The following is a 23368-nucleotide window of genomic DNA, read 5'->3' on the forward strand; positions in this document are numbered from 1 at the left end:
ATATCTACTTAATGCATAAAATAACCTCCAGGATAACCTCTCAACTCTGTTTGGAATCTCTCGGCCATTGACACTTAGTCTCATTTCCCTCTTCCCCCTTTTGGTCGAGAAGGTTTTCTCAATCCCTTGATGCTGAGTCTCAGCTCATTCCAGGATCTCTGCCCCACGTTGCCAGAAAGGTCCACACCCCTGGGAGTCACGTCCCACACAGAGAGCGGGAGGGTGGTGAGATTGCTTGTCGTGTTGGCTGGAGAGAGATGACACATCTGAGCAACAAAAGAGGCTCTCTTGGGGGTGACTCTTAGGCCTAAATTTTAAGTAGACTTGACCTATCCTTTGTGGGGTTAAGTTTCATATGAACAAACCCCAAGACTGGGGGTTCAGCCTATAGCTTTGGTTGTCCACACTGCTTGTGAGAATATTAAGAATTCAACTTGGGAAAGTTGAATTTCTCCCTGTTCTCACCATTCCCCGAAAAGGGCTTTGCAAATACTTTTCCACTCACTGATTGAATCACTCTGGGATTCATCCGGGCATCACTCTGGACAAATCAACAAAATCTCATGTCCTACCTGAGATTCCAAGTACTTACGGCGTTCAATCAAGCTATCAATAAGTTATATTAGGAAATATATATAAAAATATATATAAATATATATAATTTATATTAGCAAATATAAATTTTGTAACAAATAAATATTTTTTGCTTTAGTCTCACACATAAGTGACATTTTAAAATATTAATTACCAACTATTTTCAGCACCCTGCAATGACATTCCTTTGTTCTTCCTCATGCAAAAACATTTTTAAAATGTGTACATTGTACATTTGTGAATCAAGTTTTATTGGAACATAGCCATGTTCGTTTATTTATATATTGTCTATAACTGCTTTCACACTGCAGTGGTGAAGATAAGTACTTGTGACTGACACCATATGGCTTATAAAGCCTAAAATATTTATTATTTGGCCCTTTACCGAAAAAGTGTTCCAACCCCTGCTCTAGAGCAATGCTGGAGAGGCCAGCCTATCTATTCATTTAATATTTATGAGATCTAAAAAATCTATATATTTGTACACCTGTTATATGTATGGATATGGATATATAGATTTTTAAGAGAGAAAATCACACCTGATTATAAATTTTTAAATTTAAAAATGAACAATGCTCATTTTTTATGCCGTAAAGTTTTGTGTACTCAAGATTTTCATACCTGTGACATTCACAAATATGTTATAGGAAAAGTTCTGGGAGAAATGACGAGCCCCGTCTTGGATAAATTAAGCATATGGTGACAATGGTATATCCAAGTTTCTGTTTAGTAGAATATTTACTTAGGCTGATGGAGCTAGAAGTTTGATGCCTGGGACCCAGAACAATTCTGCAGGTGTAGATTTAGGAGTCATCAGTTGAAAGATGATCCTTTCAGTCATTAAAAATGGGTAACATTTGTGGGGAAACATATTTTAAAAAAACACCCTATAGGCCAACACTTTACAGGCACTCCTTGGTACAAATATTAGTGAAGCACTCACTCAAAGATATGTACAAAAATGTGCATAAAAGCATTGTAATTGCAAAAAATTTTAAAAGTCTAAATTTTTATCAACAGGAAAATGGATAAATGAAGTGAAAGTGAATAAACTTGAACTATATGCAACAACATGAAATTTCATAAATATAAAGTTGAGCAAAAAAACTCAGGTTGAAAAAAAATAAAGTACATAGCCCTAATAGAGTTGCGCCAAGTATAATTTTGGCTTATGTTCGATATGGTAAAAATCAATATTTAGTTGAGGACAAAAATTAATATCAACATCAAAGTGAGTTCTGGGATATAAGAATAAATCTCAAATTATATTTAAAGTATTGTTTATTGATATTTTAAAATTAACTTTAGTAAACAGTACATGAGCAATAATTCCTCTAGCACTGTCAGATCCTATTTTTCTTTGGCAATCATGTGTGATATTAAAAAGGTACTTTCAGTGGAGGTCAGACTCAGAGTTAGAGCTCTGAAGCTATGAAAGTCAGCAGTACTCCACAAAAGAATTGTTTAAAAGGTTGAAAAGGAATCAGACTTCAACTTGTGATATCAATGAAGCTGATCTGGATATGACTAAGGTAGATCAGAATACAGGGTAAAGATGATCTCGTCCATATTTCAAAACTTCAACTTCTGTGTGAGACCAAAGGGAGAGATAGTTGGTGCAAAATTTATATTTTGGGTAGCACATAACCTAATTTAATTTGTATGGTCAGTTTAGCTGAACACCATAAGTTCATGAAATCTTGAATAGGGCGTGAGATCTTGTTGGTTTGTCCAGATTACTATGATGCCCCGAAATATCCTAGAGTAATTTGGCAGTGAATAAAGAAGTGTTTGCAAAGTCCCTTTGGGGGACTGGGGAGATAGGAGAAAATATTCAACTTCCTATTTGGAGAATTTCTGTTATTCTCTCAAGCAGTGGGAACAACTGAGAGAATCTTGGGGTTCAGCCCTATGAAACTGATTCCTGCGAAGGATAGGCTAAGCCTACTTAAAAGTATGCTTAAGACTCACCCCCAGAGAACCTCTTTTGTTGCTCAGATGTGGCCTCTCTCTAAGCCAACTCAGCAGGTAAACTCACTGCCCTCCCCCACTTCATAGTACATGACTCCCAGGGGTGTAAATCTTCCTGGCAATCTGGGACAGAAATCCTGGGATGAGCCGAGACCCAGCATCTAGGGATTGAAAAAGACTTCTCGACCAAAAGGGAGAAGAGAGAAATGAATCAAAATTAAGTTTCAGTGGCTGAGAGATTTCAAACAGAGTTGAGAGGTTATCTGGGAGGTTATTCCTAATATATATAGATTTTTTAAATCTGTTATATAGATATCGCCTTTTAGTTTATGGTGTTTTGGAGTGGCTGGAGGGAAGTACCTGAAACTGTAGAGCTGTGTTCCAGCAGCTTCGATTCTTGAAGACAATTGTATAATGATATAACTTTTACAATGTGACTGTGTGATTGTGAAAACCTTGTGTCTGATGCTTCTTCTAGCCAGGATATGGACAGATGAGTAAAAAAAAAAATAAAAGAAAAAGATAACTAAATAAATAATAGGTGGGGATAAGGGCTAAAATAAATTGGATAGATTGAAATGCTAATGGTCAATGAGAGGGAGGGGTTAGAGGTATGGAATGTATGAGTTTTTTCTTTTTATTTCTTTTTCTTCAGTGATGCAAATGTTCTAAAAATGATCATGGTGATGAATACACAACCATGTGATGATTTTGTGAGCTATTGATTTTTTAAAATATTTTTATTGATAAACAACTTACAAACACAAACATTCTTAACATACAAACATTCTATATATGGTGTACAATCAATGACTGCTCTCAGATGCTTGAGACTAAAAGAGATATCAATTTTTTTATCTTTAACTTTTTTCATTGCATAGCATAACATATACAAAGCAAAGAAATGAAAGAGCAATAGTTTTCAAAGCACTCTTCAACAAGTAGTTACAGGACAGATCCCAGATTTCATCATGGGCTACTATACGATCCTCTCATATTTTTCCTTCTAGCTGCCCCATAATGTAGGAGAGCCATTGATTTTATACCATGGATGGGCTATTTGTGTGTGAAGATTTGTCAATAAAAATATTTTTTGAAAAAATAGAGGTCAGAAAAGGAGCAAGATATTTGGGGGATTTATAATTTTTCATTGTTTTATAAAAGTCTTTTTGTAAAGACTTATTAACAATAACAATTCCAATTATTCTTCCTTAAATTGTCTAGGTGATGCCCTTGATGTGCACCTTAACTGTTCATCTATTTCCTTACTTATAGAACTATTGAATCATTCTTAATAATTTTTGTACATAAAATTAACAGCTTTTATTATTATATTACTCTTGTAATAATAAATATACATTTTTACTTCAACTGCCTAATAGAATTTCAATACACAAAGGCACAGATGGGGCTTTTTCACTCCAAGTGACACCTAGAATGCTAACCTATATTTGAAAATGAATTTCCAGCTATTAACAATAAATCCAAATGACATGCCACATTCACATAACTGATGGTGCTGTACTGATTAGCCAAGATGTTGCCTGTGCCTTCACATGATCACCGATCACACACTGAACCCTGAGCCCAGTGCCACAAGTAGGCTTTCAGCTATTTGGCATTCCAAAAGCCAGAGCTGACACCAAATTTTAATATTTCCCTCATTTTGAAAAGCTTTAAAACATGCACACAAACCTGGTCTTGCTCAGAGATTACATAGATATGTATAACAATGATAAAAGCATGTCTGAGAATGAAAACCACATTCAGCCTGGTAGTTGTTTTAGGGGAAGGGTAGGGCATGTACTAGGAGAGAAATAAACAGCAGGGCCTTTTTTTTTTTTTAATATTTGTATTATAAATAGTGAACAGACATACCAACATTCTTTTTTTTTTTTTTTTTTTTTTTTTTTAGAGAGAGGGAGGAAAGGAAGGAAAGACAGAGAAGGAAGGAAGGATGGAAGGAAGGAAGGGAAACATCTTTAAACATTTTCTTGTTTTATTATATTTTGTTTGTTTGTTTGTTTTTTACATGGGCTGGGGCCGGGAATCGAACCGGGGTCCTCCGGCATGGCAGGCAAGCACTCTTGCCCGCTGAGCCACCGCGGCCCGCCCACATACCAACATTCTTGACATACAAACATTCTTGACATGATTATAATCAATGGCTCACAATATCATCACATAGTTGTATATTCATCACCATGATCATTTTTTTTGAACATTTGCATCTCTCCAGAAAAAGAAAGGAAAAAGAAAATACTCATACATGCCATACCCCTTGTCACTCCCTTTCATTGACCACTATGATTTCAATCTACTCAATTAATTATAAGCTTTGTTCCCCCATTATTTGTTTATTTTCTATCCATGTTGTTACTCATTTGTCAATATTGTAGATAAAAGGAGCATCGGACACAAGGTTTTCACAATCACACAGTCACATTGCGAAAGCTATATCATTATATAATCGCCTTCAAGAACCATGGCTACTGGAACACAGCTCTACAGTTTCAGGCGCTTCCCTCTAGCCTCTCCATTACACCTTAAACTAAAAAGGGGACATCTATACAATGCGTAAGAATAACCTCCAGGATAACCTCTCTACTCTTTGAAATCTCTCAGCCACTGACATTTTATTTTGTCTCATTTCTCTCTTCCCCCTTTTGGTCGAGAAGCTTTTCTCAATCCCTTGATGCTGAGTCCCAGCTCATTCTAGGATTTCTATCCCATGTTGCCAGGAAGGTTTACACCCCTGGGAGTCATGTCCTATGTAGAGAGGGGGAGGGCGGTGAGAGCAAGGCCAATTTTTAATGTTTTCTTTTTTAAGTGAGATGGTAGAACTTGACTATGTATTTATTATTATTCTCTATCTTCTTTTGCCTGTTTAAAGTTATCTACCTCACAAAAGCCATATTTTTTCCTGATCCTATCTCGTGGGGGCAGTCATGTTTCTTTTAATTCTGATCCAAGATTGTAGGGTGGAGACCCTTTGATTGGATTGTTTAAATTGTGGGTGTGACCTTTTGATTAGATGAAGATGTGACTCCACCCATTCAAGGTTGGTGTTGATTAGTTTACTGGAATCTTTTAAAAGAGAAATATTTGGAGAAACCTCAGATGCAGACGCAGATGCAGACACAGATGTCTGGAAATACAGAAGTCCCAGGAGATGCCAGGAGCTGAGAAAGCTGACAGAACCCAGACAGGAACCAGAGCCAACAGAGACACAGACATTTGGAGATGCTTGGAGTGCTGACAGAGAAAGCAGACCCCTAGACATGGACGTTTAGAGACGCAGAGCCCAGCAGATGTTGCCATGAGCCTTCCCATGAGATGCTAAGCAAGCCAGCACCCACGGTTTTGCCCTGGAGGAGCTAAGGGAAGGCCCATAGATACTTAGGAAACCACTGGCATCAGAAGCTGGAAGCAATGGAACCAGGAACAAGGACCAACCGATACCAGTCATGCGCCTTCCTGTGTGACAGACATCAGTCTCTCTTTCTATGGATGCCTTAGTTTAGACATTTTTATGGCCTTAGAATTGTAAACTTGTAACTTAATAAATTCCCTTTATAAAAACCAACCCATTTCTGGTATATTGCATTTCCAGCAGTATTAACAAATTAACCACTCTTTTTGCATGACTAAAAGTTTTTAATAACAAAAGAATAAGAAAAACAGCAGAGAATAAAAAACCATGCTTACTAAAACAAAAACTGCTTACTAAGAAGTCTAATTTTTTTGGTATAATTTTTAAAACCAGAAACGTTACATTCTCATTTATGATTTTAATTGGAAAAAAATTTAATTGGAATTTACCTTTTCTTTAAAGATGATATTGTTGGTTATAAAACATTTACTTAGTAAATGATTCATGTAAATTGCAAAAAATAAGCTACAAATAAGAATAATGCTAACTTTACCATAGGTCTTTTTTCTTTTTTAATGCAATTTTATTGAAATGTATTCACACACCATGCAATCCTTCCAAAGTATACAATTAATGGCTCACAATATCATCACATATTTGTGCATTCATCACCATAATCAATTTTAAAACCTTTTCATCACTCCAAGAAAAAAAAGAGAGAGAGAGAAAAAACCCAAAACACACAACACTTATGTCCCCCATCACTGATCCCTAGCATTGGGGTGGTTCATTTGTTACTGTTGATGACAGAATATTAAGATATTGAAACTGAACAAAGAGTTCTCTACCCGAGGCACACAACAGCTGATCTATGACACTGGGATTTCAAAAAGAGAGTTTATTAATACATGCGAAGCAGGAGATCAGATGGCCTATCCACCCAAAATTCTGTCTCACAGAGTCTAAAAAGCTCAAGGTTTTTAGGGATTCAGATAAGGGGATGGAGTTGTTACCATTACAATAGAAAGTATACATAAGGCTGAGAGACTTATGTGACTATTACAAAATAGAGTGACTATTACAAAGTATAAACAGGACAGAGACAAGAGCTAGAATAACCGTTATGATAGTAAGTATGCACAAGGCTGAGACTAGTTAGCTTCAGTAATTCCAAGTATTAATCCAAGTATTAACTTCTACTCTACAATATAGAAATACAACCTATATATTAATTCAGTAATCATAATCATTTGTAATTCTTATTTTTTAATTATAATATTACTGTTAATTACACTCCATAGTTTGCAATAGGTGTATTTTTTTCCCATACACCACTTTTGTGCCAGTTTGAAGCTATTATGCACCCAGAAAAGAAAAGCCATGTCCTGTAATCCTCACTCAATATTGATGGGTGGGATCTTTTTTATTGTTTCCAAGGAGGTGTGATCCAGCCAAGTGTGGGTGGTAACTTTTAATTAGATGGGTTCCATGGAGATGTGTCACCACTCATTCAAGGTGGGTTGCTTACTGGAGCCCTTTAAGAGGGAACCATTTTGGGAAAAGCTTTAGAGCCAACAGAGCTGAGAGTGCCCACACAGGCAGAGACTTTTTGAGATGAAAGAAAATGTCCCTGTGGAAGCTGTTGAAGAAGATGGGGAAGAAAGCTAGCAGATGTTGCCATGTGTCTTCCCAGCTGACAGAGGAGTCCAGAAGCCAGAGACCCCAACAGATGCCTTCCCAGCTGAAGAGGTGTTCCAGATGGCATCAGCCTTTTTTGAGTGAAGGTAACCTCTTGTTGGTGCCTTAATTTGAACATTTTCACAGTTTTAGAACTGCTAACTTGCAACTTAATAAAGCTCCTTCTTAAAAGCCATTTTGTTTCTGGTGTATTGCATTTCAATAGCTTTTCCAAACTAAAGTACCACTCTATTTTTGACTCCTTATAATAGTTTTGTACATCTGTTCTAGTTCATGGAAGAAAATTTTTATATTTATACTGTTAATCACAGTTATCATCCAGCACAAGATTTACTGAGTTATACAGCTTCATGTTTTAATCACTGGCTTTCCTTCTAGTGACATATATGACTCTAAATTTTCCTATCAACCGCATTTACACACAATTCAGTACTGTTAATTGTTACTCACACTAATGTGCCACCATCACCTCTATCCATTTTTACTCATTTAAATTCAACATAGTTAAAAATTCTGCACATCTTAAGCAACTGCTGTCCATTCTCTAGCCTCATTCTATCTTCTGGTAAACTATATCCTAGATTCTATGTCTATGAGTTTACATAGTATAATTAGTACATATTAGTGAGAGCAAACAATATTTGTCCTTTGGTGCCTGACTTACCTCACTCAACATAATGTTCTCAAGGTTTATCCATATTGTCACGTGCTTCAGGACTTTATTCTTTCTTACTGCTGAGTAACATTCTCTTGTGCGTATATACCACATTTTGTATATCCATTCATTAGTTGATGGACACTTGGATTGTTTCCATCTTTTGGCAACTGTGAATAATGTCACAAAGAACATCAATGTGCAAATATCTGTTCATATCCCCTGCTTTCAGTTCTTCAGGTATATACCGAATAGTGGGATTGCCAGATCGTAGGGCAATTCTATACTTAGCTTTCTGAGTAACTGCCAAACCATCTTCCACAGTGGCAATACCATTTTACATTCCCACCAGCAGCAATTAAGTGTCCCTTTTTCTCCACATCTCTCCAACATCTGTAGTTTCCTGTTTGTTTAATAGTGGCCATTCTAATAGATGTAAAATATCTCGGGGTTTTGATTTACATTTCCCTAACAACTAGTGAAGATGAGCATCTTTTGTGCTTTTTAGCCATTTGTATTTCTTATTTGGAAAAATGTTTATTCATGTCTTTTTCTCTTTTTTAGTAGGTTGTCTTTTTATTGTTGAGTCTTAGGATTTCTTTGTATATTCAGGATATCAAACCCTTATCAGTTATGCTGTTTCCAAATATTTTCTCCACTTGAGTCAGCTGCTTCTTCATGCTTTTGACAAAATCCTTTGAAACACAGAAGTATTCCATTTTGAGGAGGTTCCATTTATCTATTTTTTCTTTCATTGCTTATGCTTTGGTTGTAAAGTCTAGGAAACTACTACCTCCCACCAGATCTTAAAGATGCTTCCGTATACTTTTTTCTAGGAGTTTTATGAAACTGGCTCTTATATTTAGGTCTTTGATCCATTTTGAGTTAATTCTTGTATAGAGAGTGAAATAGGAGTCCTCTTTCATTCTTTTGGATATGGACATTCAGTTCTCCCAGCACCATTTATTGAAGAAACTGCTCTGTTCTAGTTGAGTGGACTTGACAGCCTTATCAAAAATCAATTGCTCATAGATCTGAGAGTCTATTTCTGAACTATCAATTCAATTTCATTGATCAATATGTCTATTTTTATGCCAGTACCATGCTATTTTGACCACTGTAGCTTTATAACATGCTTTGAGGTCAGGAAGTGTGTCCTCACACTTTATTCTTCTTTTTAAATATATTTTTGGCTGTTCAAGCCCCTTTCCCATCTAAATAAATTTGATAATTAGCTTTTCCATTTCTGCAAAGTAGGCTTTTGGAATTTTGATTTGTATTGCTTGGAAATCTGTAGATAAATCTGGGTAGAATTGATATCTTAATGACATATAGCCTTCCAATCCATGAACACAGAACACTTTCCATTTATTCAGGTCTTCTTTGAGTTCTTTTAGAAATGTTTTGTAGTTTTACCATAGATCTTTTTTTAATGGCAAACTGTCACAAAACAACTTTCTGCTACACTGATTGTACTTAAAGGCAAAAGAAAAAATTAGCTAAGAGGAAAAGAAACTTGGCAATTTGATGATGATTGAAACCAAATGAACAACATTAAAATCTGCCATCCTCAGGGGTAAGATTTATTCATTAAGATGATATGTAACCCAGTATCAAAAGCCAACTCATTCTAATGCCTCCTTCCTTCTGTTTGGACACAGATTTCATTTTTTAGTATTATTTTACGTACATTTTCTCACTGTTTCTCTGCAGCTCCTCAAACCTCCTATCAGAAAGCCCTGGAACCCTTTGGTTTTATTTGTTGGCCTGTGCTGATACTTGCATAATTTCCTGTTTTCTCTCTTATCTAGATAAAACAACAGGTACAAAGCAAGCAGGATATGACAGTTAAAAGGAAAGTTGCAACCAATAACATAAGCAATTACTCTAAGTCTTAGGCCTTTTTGCTCATTTTCAAAGTAGATGAAGGATATCATCTCTCACCAATGGGACAGGTGCTGTACCCACAAAGCAGAGAAGGAAAAGCCCCTGGCTCTGTTATCACTTTTCAGGCCTTGGGAAACTTTCTTTTTTTCTTAAATTAAAGCCTTCCCACTTTGTTAAACTTTGAGTTTTATCACTTTATCTTTATATCTTTATAAATCTTGCTTACCTTAAAGACTTCATAAGAAAGGCTGAAATATAAAGCACATTACCAAGATCTAAAAAAAAGCACAATTAGAAATGCTGCTTTCACTGAGTGCAATACTGAATCAATTCCTTTACATGCAAAAACTTCTACCACAGTTGAGGATTTGCTTTTTGTGATACACTTAAATCTATGTACCTACCCTGAAGCTCATTTTTATGGTGTCTTCTATTGCCTTTTTTTTTTTGGCTTTTACAAAGGGGATTTATTAGGTTACAAATGTACAATTCTAAGGTTGTGAAATGTCCAAATTAAGGCATCCAAGGAAAGATATCTTGACTTTGAAGGATGACCACCAGCATCTGGAACACCTCTGTCAGCTGGAAAAGCAAATGGCTGCATCTGCTAGTCCTTGGTCCCAGTTCGTTGCTATTAGCTTCTGATTCCAGTGGCTTTCTCTCTAAGTGTCAGTGAATTCTCACTTAGCTTCTCTGGGGCAAATTCTGGATTTCGTCTCTTAGTTTAGCATCTCCAAACATCTGTGTCTGTCTATTGACTTTTTAACTTAAAATCGTGCTCTTTTAAAAATGTGTTGATAGACTTCCAGGCCAAGATGGCGGCTTAGCAATGTGTGCATTTTAGTTCGTCCTCCAGACAACTACTAAATAACCAGAAACAGTACAGAACAGCTCCTGGGGCCACGTCAGTGACCGGACACACAGCATACCACAGCCTGGACCAGCTGGACCAGTTGCAAGCTCCCCCAGAACCAAGAGCACCCCAAGCGGCAGCGACCCACACCCCTCCCTCACAGGCTGCTCTCAGAGGGGAAAGGAAAGAGACTTTACCACAGCAGGGGCTGAGTGCAACCAAACTCCAACTGTGGAATTAATTAACAAATTCTGACTACTAAAAATAGGCCCCCAGCTCAGGTGAACCTGGTCAAAGCGGAGGTTGCTCATTTTTGCCCCGGCGCCAAGGGGGCAGGGCTGACGGAAAAAGAAAAAAAAAAAAAAAAAAAGGAAACAGAGGTTTTTGTGGCTGTGTTTCACAAAGGCTTAACTGCCTTTGGATACAGCAGCAGGGCTTTCAGGCTGTATCTGCCCCAGGCATAGGCAGAAACAAGCTTGTTTGAGACCTTGTCTGGAGCTTGGGCCTTTCCCAGGGGAGGGATGAAGTCCAACTCAGGTGGAATCCCTCCTCAAGGAATTCAGACACCAGGGCTTGGTAATTTGAAGCCATTAAAACCAGCCTACAACCTCTCCTCTGTCTCCACCACGTCCCCAGCAGGGAAAGTCTGCCAAAGTTAAAGGTACCACATCATCTTATGCTGGTGGGACCAGCAGGCAGACAAGCACCACATACTGGGCAGGATACGAAAAACAGAGCCCAGAGACTTCAAAAGAAAGACTTTCAGCCTGCTGGGTCTCACCCTCAGGGAAAACCAACGCAGGTGACTCCTTCTTACTGACAGGAGACCAGTTTGGTCTGGGAAAATCTGGCTGGGGTCTACAATACCTACATAGACCCTCCTAAGGGTTGGGAGAAAAAGGCACCATACAGGCAGGGCAAGAAACAAGAACTGAAAAATTCTTCTCTGTTAAACAAAACCTAAGCTAGAGGTCCAGAAAAAGCTGAACTGAATGTCAAAGAACAGATAGACAACAAATACATCCAGCAAGAAAACACTAGGTAAAAGAAGTGAAAGCAATCTCCAGAATAAACTAATTAAGGTAATTAAATGCCTAGATGCCAGCAAAAAATAACAAATCACACTAGGAAAATTGAAGATATGGCCCAGTCAAAGGAACAAACCAACAATTCAAATGAGTTACAGGAGCTGAAACAATTAATTCAGAATATATGAACAGACATGGAAAACCTCATCAAAAACCAAATCAATGAATTGAGGGAGGATATAAAGAAGGCAAGGAATGAAATCTGAAAAAAAGAAGAAATTGAAAGCTGAAAAAACAAATCACAGAACTTATAGGAATGAAAGGCACAGTAGAAGAGATGAAAAAAACAATGGAAACCTACAATGGTAGATTTTGAGAGGCAGAACATAGGATTAGTGAACTGGAGCACGGAACATCTGAAATCTGACAAGAAAAAGAAAATATAGGATAAAAATGGAAAATTATTAGCAGGGAATCCGGGAATTTAATAACAATATGGAGTGCACAAATATACATGTTGTGGATGTCCCAGAAGGAGAAGGGATGGGAAAAGGAGGAGAAAAACTAATGGAGGAAATTATCACTGAAAATTTTCCAACTCTTATGAAAGACTTAAAAAATTACAGATCCAAGAAGTGTAGCATACTCCAAAGAGAATAGATCCAAATAAACATACTCCAAGACATTTACTAATCAGAATGTCAGAGGTCAAAGAGAAAGAGAGAATCTTGAAAGCAGCAAGAGAAAAGCAATCCATCACCTACAAAGGAAACCCAATAAGACCATGTGTAGATTTCTCAGTAGAAACCATGGAAGTGAGAAGACAGTGGGATGATGTATTTAAATTATTAAAAGAGAAAAACTGCCAACCAAGAATTCTATATTCAGCAAAATTGTCCTTCAAAAATGAGGGAGAAATTAAAACATTTTCAGACAAAAAATCACTGAGAGAATTTGTGACCAAGAGACCAGCTCTGCAAGAAATACTAAAGGGAGCACTAGAGACAGATATGAAAAGAAAGAAGAGAGAGGTGTGGATAAGAGTGTAGAAAGGAAGACTATGAGTAAAGGTAAAAAGAAGGAAAATTAGATATGACATATAAAATCCAAAAGGCAAAATGGTAGAAGAAAGTACTGCCCTTAAAGTAGCAAACTAAATGTTACTGGATTAAACTCCCCAATCAAAAGACACAGACTGGTAGAATGGTTTAAAAAACAGGACCCATCTATACACTGTCTCTACTCAAAGGTCATGAGGGCAAGGACACAAATGGACATCTGCACACCAGTGTTTATAGCAGCATTATTTACAAATACCAAGAGATGGAAACAGCCAAAATGTCCATCAACAGACGAGTGGCTAAACAAACTGTGGCACATATATATGAGGGAATATTATGCAGCTGTAAGACAGAATAAAGTTATGAAATATGTAACAACATGGATGGACCTTAAGGACATTATGCTGCTCTTTTTCTCCGCCGGCCCGCCGCGCGGCGCCCACGCCCCGCAGCAGCCGAGCCGCCCGCCATCCTTCTCCCCTCTCTTTCTCCGCCGGCCCGCCGCGCGGCGCCCACGCCCCGCAGCAGCCGAGCCGCCCGCCATCCTTCTCCCCCTTCCTCCCCCTCCTGCTCCGGCTGCTCTCCAACCACCACGGTGCCCTCTTCCCCCGCCTTCACCAGCCTCGACAGCCTTGCCGCCCTCACCTTTCCTCCTCCAGAACAGCTACTGGGGGAGTGGAGATAATACAGAGCAGCTCCCGGAGCCACGAGGGAGATCAAAGGGACAGCGTACCCCATCCTGGAACGGCTGACTATCTGGGAGAACCAGCTCCGGTGAGATCACCAAGGGGCACGGGCTTTCCTGGGTGGGACGGCAAGCGACCGGAGTCCCTCCCTTCCACCTTCCCGGGCCGGCAGGTAGAACTGGACAGGCGGTCCCCTTAGGCCGCGGCGGCTGGTGCCCCCACCACACGAGGCCCCCCGGAACAACTGAGATAGTTGGGTCGGAAATCCCCAGACTGCGGAGAACAGTGACCGGGGGATCCCTTCCAAACACGTGACTCCCCCGTCGGCTGGGAACAGTGCACTCTCCCGGGCTGCAACAGCTGGCGCCCTCCCGCCACGCTTGGTGCCCCGGGCCGACTGGCTAATTTGGCCAGACGCTCTCCTGTGCTGCGACGGCCGGCGACCCTCCCCGCGTTTGGAACCCCGGGCCGACTGGCATTCTTCCAAGACGCTTCGGCTGCCGAACCTCCCCTACGGCGAGAATTTTCCAGACTTAAAGGACCCACAGCAACTTTCACTGGTGGAACCCGTAGACAAACGTGTGCCACGAGCGCCACCTACTGGGCAGGATAAGAAAAACAGAACCCAGAGATTGCACAGAAAAATCTTTCAACCTGTGGGGTCGAACACCCGGGGAAATCTGACTAAATGCCCAAACGCCAGCAGAAGATAACGGATCACGCTCAGAAAATTGAACATATGGCCCAGTCAAACGAAGAAACCAATAGTTCAAATGAGATACAGGAGCTGAAACAACTAATGCTGAATATACGAACAGAAATGGAAAACCTCTTCAAAAACGAAATCGATAAATTGAGGGAGGACATGAAGAAGACATGGGCTGAACATAAAGAAGAAATAGAAAAACTGAAAAAACAAATCACAGAACTTATGGAAGTGAAAGATAAAGTAGAAAAGATGGAAAAAACAATGGATACCTACAATGACAGATTTAAAGAAACAGAAGATAGAATTAGTGATTTGGAGGATGAAACATCTGAATTCCAAAAAGAAACAGAAACTATCCGGAAAAGAATGGAAAAATTTGAACAAGGTATCAGGGAACTCAAGGACAATGTGAACCGTACAAATATACGTGTAGTGGGTATCCCAGAAGGAGAAGAGAAGGGAAAAGGAGGAGAAAAACTAATGGAAGAAATTATCACTGAAATTTCCCAACTCTTATGAAAGACCTAAAATTACAGATCCAAGAAGTGCAGCGCACCCCAAAGAGATTAGACACAAATAGGCGTTCCCCAAGACACTTACTAGTTAGAATGTCAGAGGTCAAAGAGAAAGAGAGGATCTTGAAGGCAGCGAGAGAAAAACAATCCGTCACATACAAGGGAAACCCAATAAGACTATGTGTAGATTTCTCAGCAGAAACCATGGAAGCTAGAAGACAGTGGGATGATATATTTAAGTTACTAAAAGAGAAAAACTACCAGCCAAGACTCCTATATCCAACAAAATTGTCCTTCAAAAATGAGGGAGAAATTAAAACATTCTCAGACAAAAAGTCACTAAGAGAATTTGTGACCAAGAGACCAGCTCTGCAAGAAATACTAAAGGAAGCACTAGAGTCAGATACAAAAAGACAGAAGAGAGAGACATGGAGAAAAGTGTAGAAAGAAGGAAAGTCAGATATGATATATATAATACAAAAGGCAAAATGGTAGAGGAAAATATTATCCAAACAGTAATAACTCTAAATGTCAATGGACTGAATTCCCCAATTAAAAGACATAGACTGGCAGAATGGATTAAAAAACAGGATCCTTCTATATGCTGTCTACAGGAAACACATCTTAGACCCAAAGATAAATATAGGTTGAAAGTGAAAGGTTGGGAAAAGATATTTCATGCAAACAACAACCAGAAAAGAGCAGGAGTGGCTATACTAATATCCAACAAATTAGACTTCAAATGTAAAACAGTTAAAAGAGACAAAGAAGGACACTATATACTATTAAAAGGAACAATTAAGCAAGAAGACATAACAATCATAAATATTTACGCACCGAACCAGAATGCCCCAAAATACGTGAGGAATACACTGCAAACACTGAAGAGGGAAATAGACACATATACCATAATAGTTGGAGACTTCAATTCACCACTCTCATCAATGGACAGAACATCTACACAGAGGATCAATAAAGAAAGAGAGAACCTGAATATTACTATAAATGAACTTGACTTAACAGACATTTATAGGACATTACATCCCACAACAGCAGGATACACCTTTTTTTCAAGTGCTCATGGATCATTCTCAAAGATAGACCATATGCTGGGTCACAAAGCAAGTCTTAACAAATTTAAACAGAATGAAATCATACACAACACTTTCTCGGATCATAAAGGAATGAAGTTGGAAATCAATAATAGGCGGAGTGCCAGGAAATTCATAAATACATGGAGGCTCAACAACACACTCTTAAACAACAAGTGGGTCAAAGAAGAAATTGCAAGAGAAATTAGTAAATACCTAGAGGCAAATGAAAATGAAGACACAACATATCAAAACTTATGGGACACAGCAAAGGCAGTGTTAAGAGGGAAATTTATTGCCCTAAATGCCTTTATCAGAAAAGAAGAAAAGGCAAAAATGCAGGAATTAACTGTCCACTTGGAAGGACATTATGCTGAGTGAGATTAGCCAAAAACAAAAGGGCAAATACTGTATGGTCTCACTAATATGAACTGACATTAGTGAATAAACTTTGAATATTTTGTTGGTAACAGAGATCATCAGGAGATAGAAATAGGGTAATATATTGGGTAATTGGAGTTGAAGGGATACAGATTGTGCAACAGGACTGAATATAAAAATTCAGAAATGGACAGCACAATACTACCTAACTGTCATACAATTATGTTAAAACACTGAATAGAGCTGAATGTGAGAATGATAGAAGGAGGAGGGCTGGAGGCATAAATGAAATCAGAAAGAAAGATAGATGATAAAGATTAAGATGATATAATCTAGGAATGCCTAGAGTGTATAATGATAGTGACTAAATGTACAAATTAAAAAAATGTTTTTGCATGAGGAAGAACAAAGAAATGTCATTATTGCAGGGTGCTGAAAATAAATGGTAATTAATATTTTAAAATTTCACTAGTGCATCTCTTAATATAATTTATGTAGATAGTTCGTTGAACAACATAAGTACATGGAACCTTGGGTAAGATATGAGATTTTGTTGGTTTGTCCAGAGTGATGCCCCGATGAATCCCAGAGTGATTTGATCAGTGAGTGGAAAAGTATTTGCAAAGTCCCCTTTGGGGAATGGTGAGAATGGGGGAAAATTCAACCTCCCCAAGTTGAATTCTTGATATTCTCACAAGCAGTGTGGACAACCAAAGCTATAGGCTGAGCCCCCAGTCTTGGGGTTTGTTCATATGAAACTTAACCCCGCAAAGGAAGGTCAAGTCTACTTAAAAGTTAGGCCTAGGACGTACCCGGAACTGTTTCCAAGGTTTGCTGGGCTTTGGGCTGTAGCGAGGCGGCGGGTTATCTGAGGCAAGGCGATCGAGATCTTTCCAGACTCGCGAGAGCGCCCCCTTCTTCCGCAGCTACAGGAACCCAGCGGCAATGATGGCTCTGGTGTCCCGCTCGCGGAGCCCGGAGGGGGAAGCCTCGGGCTCCGCCGGGAAGCGTCGCAGTTTGTCGAAGAGCCCCAAGCCCAGCAAAGCCGCCCGCTCCCCGCGGGGCCGCCGCTCGCGCTCGCGCTCTTGTCCTCGGTCTGGGGACCGGAATGGCCTCGGACATCAGCTGGGGAGTCTCAGCCAAGGCTCCCGAAACTATTCCTACCGCTCCCGCTCGCGGTCTCGGTCTAGAGAGCGCTCTTCTGGGCTTCGCAGCACCCCCTTCGCTTCGGCTTCTTCGTCTGCCTACTATGGCGGTTACTCGCGTCCGTACGGGGGCGATAAACCGTGGCCTAGCCTCCTGGACAAGGAGAGGGAGGAGAGCCTGCGGCAGAAGAGATTAAGTGAGAGAGAGAGGATTGGAGAATTGGGAGCACCTGAAGTATGGGGACTTTCTCCAAAGAATCCTGAACCAGACTCTGATGAACATACACCAGTAGAGGATGAAGAGCCAAAGAAAAGTACTACATCAGCTTCTACTTCAGAAGAAGAAAGAAAGAAGAAGAAGAAATCTAGTCATTCAAAAGAAAGGTCCAAGAAAAGAAGAAAGAAAAAATCATCCAAACGAAAACATAAGAAGTATTCTGACGATAGTGACAGTGACTCTGATTCTGAAACAGACTCTGGTGGTGAAGATACAAAAAGGAGAACGAAGAAAGCCAAGAAAAAGGAAAAGAAGAAGAAACACAGATCGAAGAAGTACAAGAAAAAGAAGTCTAAAAAGAATAGAAAAGAGAACAGTGATTCCAGCTCTAAAGATTCCCAAGAAGAATTTCTTGAGAATCCCTGGAAGGATCGATCAAAACCTGAAGAACCCTCAGATTTAATTGGACCAGAGGCTCCAAAAACACTTGCCTCTCAAGATGATAAACCTTTGAACTATGGCCATGCTCTGTTACCTGGTGAAGGTGCAGCTATGGCTGAATATGTAAAAGCTGGAAAACGTATCCCACGAAGAGGTGAAATTGGCTTGACAAGTGAAGAAATTGCATCATTTGAATGCTCAGGTTACGTAATGAGTGGTAGCAGGCATCGCCGAATGGAGGCTGTGCGACTGCGCAAAGAGAACCAGATCTATAGTGCTGATGAGAAGAGAGCCCTTGCATCCTTTAACCAAGAAGAGAGACGAAAGAGAGAGAACAAGATTCTGGCCAGTTTTCGAGAGATGGTATACAGAAAGACCAAAGGGAAGGATGACAAATAAAGATTTCCTGGTTGTTCAGCAAACGCTTAAAACAACTAAAAAGAAAGTTTGGGTTCCATGCACACAGACAAAACGATTATTATGATCTGAAAAAGCTTTACAGTGCTACTGTGCCTTCTATTTAATTATTTCAGTCCTTCAATTAAACATTGCTTATTGGGCGGGTCACAGTGGCTCAGCAGGCAGAGTTCTCACCTGCCATGCCAGAGACCCGGGTTTGGTTCCCTGTGCCTCCCCATGCAAAAAAAAAAAAAAAAAAAAAAAAGAAAGCTGCTTAGTGGTAACAACTTTAACAGGTTCTGTGGGTGATTTGGGATTGGCCATAACTTTTTGGTTTAAACATCCAAATTATAAATTAAATCCTCCTGAATTGAGAGAGGTGGCATGGAGAGAAAGTTTCAGTGAGATGAGAAAACTCTCACACCATGAGGTGTGCTTCTATTAGCTCTACATGATGCCTACCCTCTCCCCACCCAATGGAGCTTGTGAAGGAAATTGTTGTTACTCTATTTTGGGTGTGTTATAAATGGACTTGATAGAAACATACAGGAGGCATAAAATGAAACGAAGGCATTACTAGAAAAGGCATATCTGGAATTTGAAAATTAACTTGTATAATACAGTATATAGTCTGCCCTAAATGTGATGTATTCTGGTTTTAGCCCCTACCTCTACCCCAAAAACAACAAATAAACCAAAAAGTGAACTAACCCATTGACTTGTTGAATTGAAAATGTGAATGTTAGTTTTTTAAAACTCTTAAGTCACTTAAAAATGGTTCTTTAAAAAATAAAATCTTGGGAAGGATACTGTTGTGCCAATATAAGTAGGTGCTCTGAAGATAGTATGACATCTAAAAAGAATGGGAGTCGACTGTGGTCGGGAATTTGATAGGGGAAATGTAATGAAGCAGTGTTTTTACTTAGTTTCATAAGGATGAAACTAATGTGATATTAAACATTTTTAAGTCCACTCTTTATGTAATAAGCAGATTTCATTTTAAAAATTATTAAGCCTTTAAGTTTATTATTTTACATCTGTCATTCAGTTTCATCTTTGACATTGTATAGAATCCCCTCACATTATCACTTTTATATGGCTGTTGTTGACGTTTAAGTTTGGGAGAAGTGGAAAATTGTGGGACTATGAGATCACAGTCTTTTTCCTTCCTTTATTTTGTTAAATTTTGGTTAGGTCATAGGAGTGAAAGGGGAAGAGCACTGGAAGTTTGGGCTGTTTTTGTTAAGGTTATTTTGTGCTACATTATTATTTATATATGCCTAGGATAAATTTAAATTATATGGATGATGGTGAAGTTCTGACTATACCCTTTGCCTTGTAATAGCTTAAAGTGTTTTTTCCCCAAAGTTCTTAAAAAGGCATTCATGTTTCAAAGTATAGATAAAGACTTTTACTGTTTAACCTATATTCTAATAAAATGTCTACCTTTAATCCACATTTAGTAACATTTATGACCCCAGAATTTGAAGTGATTTGTATTATCTATACCTAACCATAGTTGCTGCCTAGCCTAATAAAACTGTAGTTTCCAACAAATAAAAGGACACAAGGTCTCAAAAAAAAAAAAAAAAAAAGTTAGGCCTAAGAGTCACCCCAAGAGAACCTCTTTTGTTACTCAGATGTGGCCTCTCTCTCCAGCCAATACAACAAGAAACTCACCACCCTCCCCCTGTTTACATGGGACATGACTCCCAGGTATGTGGACCTTCCTGGCAACGTTTGACGGAAATACTAGAATGAGCTGAGACTCAGCATCAGGGGATTGAGAAAAACTCTGGAATGGGATGAGACTCAGCATCAAGGGATTGAGAAAACATTTAACTAAATGGTTAAATTATGCAGCTCTAATGCAGGGGCAAAGAAAAATCAGAAGTGAAGACACAGCATTGACTGATTATATTCAGCTCTGTCTAGGTGAGGCAGTGAAACAGAGAGACATCAGCAATTTGATCACAATAAAGGAGCAGCTACATTTCCTTGGGCCACATGCTGGCCTAAGACTCTCCAGACCAAGCCATGCTTATCAAACAGCCCCACATTAATTCATCAGCACCAGTTTCTCTGTACTAGAGAAGGGAGATAAGAACTTTGCAGGCACTGGAAAAGGATAACCCCTGTTCTTACTTGCTAAAGCTGCCGGAATGCAATATACCAGAAATAGGCTTTTATGATGGGGATTTATTAGCTTACAAGTTTACAATTCTAAGTCCATGAAAATGTCCAAATTAAGGCATCAACAGGGCAATACCCTCTCTGAAAAAAGGCTGCTAGCATCTAGGACACTTCCGTCACATGGGGAGGCACACAGCTGGCCTCTGCTGGTCCTTCTTTCCTGGATTTTGTTGCTTTCAGCTTCTGGCTTCAGTGGCCTCCTCTGCCTCCTCTCTGAGCTTTTGTGAGTGTGTGTTTGTCTCTCAACTTCTCTGGATATTCTCTATGAGGTTCTCTTAAATTCATCTCTTTTAAAGGACTCCAGTAAAAGGATTTAGACCTACCTTGGGGCAACTCCTCAGTTGAAATACCCTAACCAAGAAGTCCCACCTACAATAGGTCTGCACCCACAGGGTTAAAAGAACATAGTCTTTTCTTGGTTGTCAAACAGATTCAAACCACCTCGCCCTCTGTTGAGAGAAATAGACTAGACTTTAGTTTCACACATCAGTCTATCTAAGCAAGGCAAATCTTGGAACCCTGACAAGACTGGTTTCTGCCTGAAATGCTAAGGACCCAACCTTGGACCACTTGAGTCTCCCTTGACCTGGGTGATCACTTGACCAGTTTCCCTTGACCTGGGGATCACTTGATCAGTTCCCCCTGGCAATACTGCGAACTCTTCCCTGGTAGACAAAGAACCAGCTGAGAAGCTGAGCACAGTCTGGCCAGGGACACATATGTCCTTTCAGCTGCTGTGTCTGCTCTACAACACCCTCCAGGTGTATTAACTAAGCTGTCATCCCTGACCACATCTCATCTGACCCATTTCAAAGTCCTGCCTGCAGATTTTTATTTTTCTTCTATTTATTTCCCCACTATTCCCATTGGTTTTGACCTAGGCTACCTTAAAAAGCCTTGGGTGACACCCAGGAAATGCAAATCAAAACCACAATGAGATACTAATTCACCCCCCATCAGAATAGCTATTATTTAAAAAATGGAAAATAACAAGTATGGGTGAAGATTCGGAGAAATAGGAACCCATGCGCTTTGTTGATAAGAACTATAAATGGTGCAACCACTGTGGAAAACAGTTTAGCGGGTTCTCAAAAAGTTAAACATAGAATTTCCATATAACCCAATAATACCACTTCTTGGTATATACTCAAAAGAATAGAAAGCAGGGACTTGAATAGATATCTGTATATAATATATAGCAGCATTATTCAAAATAGCCAAAAGGTAGAAGCAACTCAAGTATCCATCAACAGTTGAATGAATAAAAAAATGTGGTATATACATATGTATTCATTTATTAAGCTGCTGGAATGCAATATACCAGAAATGGAAAGTCTTTTTCAAAGGGAATTTAATAAGTAACCAAGTTTAATTGAACACCATAAGTATAAGGAATCTTGACTAGGGCATGAGATTTTGTTGGTTTGTCCAGGTTAATATGATGCCCCAATAAATCCCAGAGTGATTTGAACAGTGAATAAAGAAGTATTTGCAGAGTTCCCTTAGGGGAGTGGGAAGAAAGTGGGAAAGATTCAACTTCCCCATTTGGAGAATTTCTGATATTCTCACAAGCAGTGGGAAAAACCAAATCAATAGGCTGAGTCCTCGATCTTAGGGTTTGCCCATATGAAACTTATTCCTGCAAAGGACAGACTAAGCCTACTTAAAATTAGGCCTAAGACTCACCCCCAGAGAACCTCTTTTGTTGCTCAGATGTGGCCTTTCAATCAAACTCACTGCTCTCCCCCTCTCTACGTGGGACATGACACCCAGGGGTGTAAATCTTCTTGGCACGTGGGAGAGAAATCCTAGAATGAGCTGGGATTCAGCATCAAGGGATTGAGAAAACCTCTAGACCAAAAAGGGGAAGAGAGAAATGAGACAAAATAAAGTGTCAATGGCTGAGAGATTTCAAACATAGTCGAGAGGTTATCCTGGAGGTTATTCTTACACATTAAATAGATAGCACCTTGTTAGTCAAAATGTAATGGAGAGGCTGGAGGGAACTGCCTGAAAATGTAGAGCTGTGTTCCAGTAGCCATGTTTCTTGAAGATGATTGTATAATGACATAGCTTTTGCAATGTGACTGTGTGATTGTGAAAACCTTGTATCTGATGTTCCCTTTATCTATGGTATGGACAGATGAGTAAAACATATGGATTAGGGCAGGCCACTGTGGCTCAGCAGGTAAGAATGCTTGCCTGCCATGCCAGAGGACCCAGGTTTGAGTCCTGGTGCCTGCCCATGTGAAAACAAAACCAAAAACATATGGATTAAAAATAAATAAATAATAGAGGGAACAAATGTTAAAATAAATTTAGTAGGTTGAAATGTTAGGGATCAATGAAAGGGAGTGGTAAGGGGTATAGAAAAAATATAGTGTAGATGGAAATACTAGCAGTCAATGAGAGGGAGGGGTGAGGATGTGTATGTATGAGGTTTTTTCTTTTTCTGAATTGATGCAAATGTT

General features: G+C 39.2%; 1 pseudogene; it reads left to right on the top strand.

Annotated features, from left to right (window-relative positions):
* Positions 1-17320: 17320 nt before the first annotated feature.
* LOC143660707 (NF-kappa-B-activating protein pseudogene) lies at positions 17321-19414 on the top strand (annotated as a pseudogene).
* The last annotated feature ends 3954 nt before the right edge of the window (positions 19415-23368 follow it).

The sequence above is a fragment of the Tamandua tetradactyla genome, chromosome 17, assembly GCF_023851605.1.
Source record: "Tamandua tetradactyla isolate mTamTet1 chromosome 17, mTamTet1.pri, whole genome shotgun sequence".
NCBI lineage: Eukaryota > Metazoa > Chordata > Mammalia > Pilosa > Myrmecophagidae > Tamandua > Tamandua tetradactyla.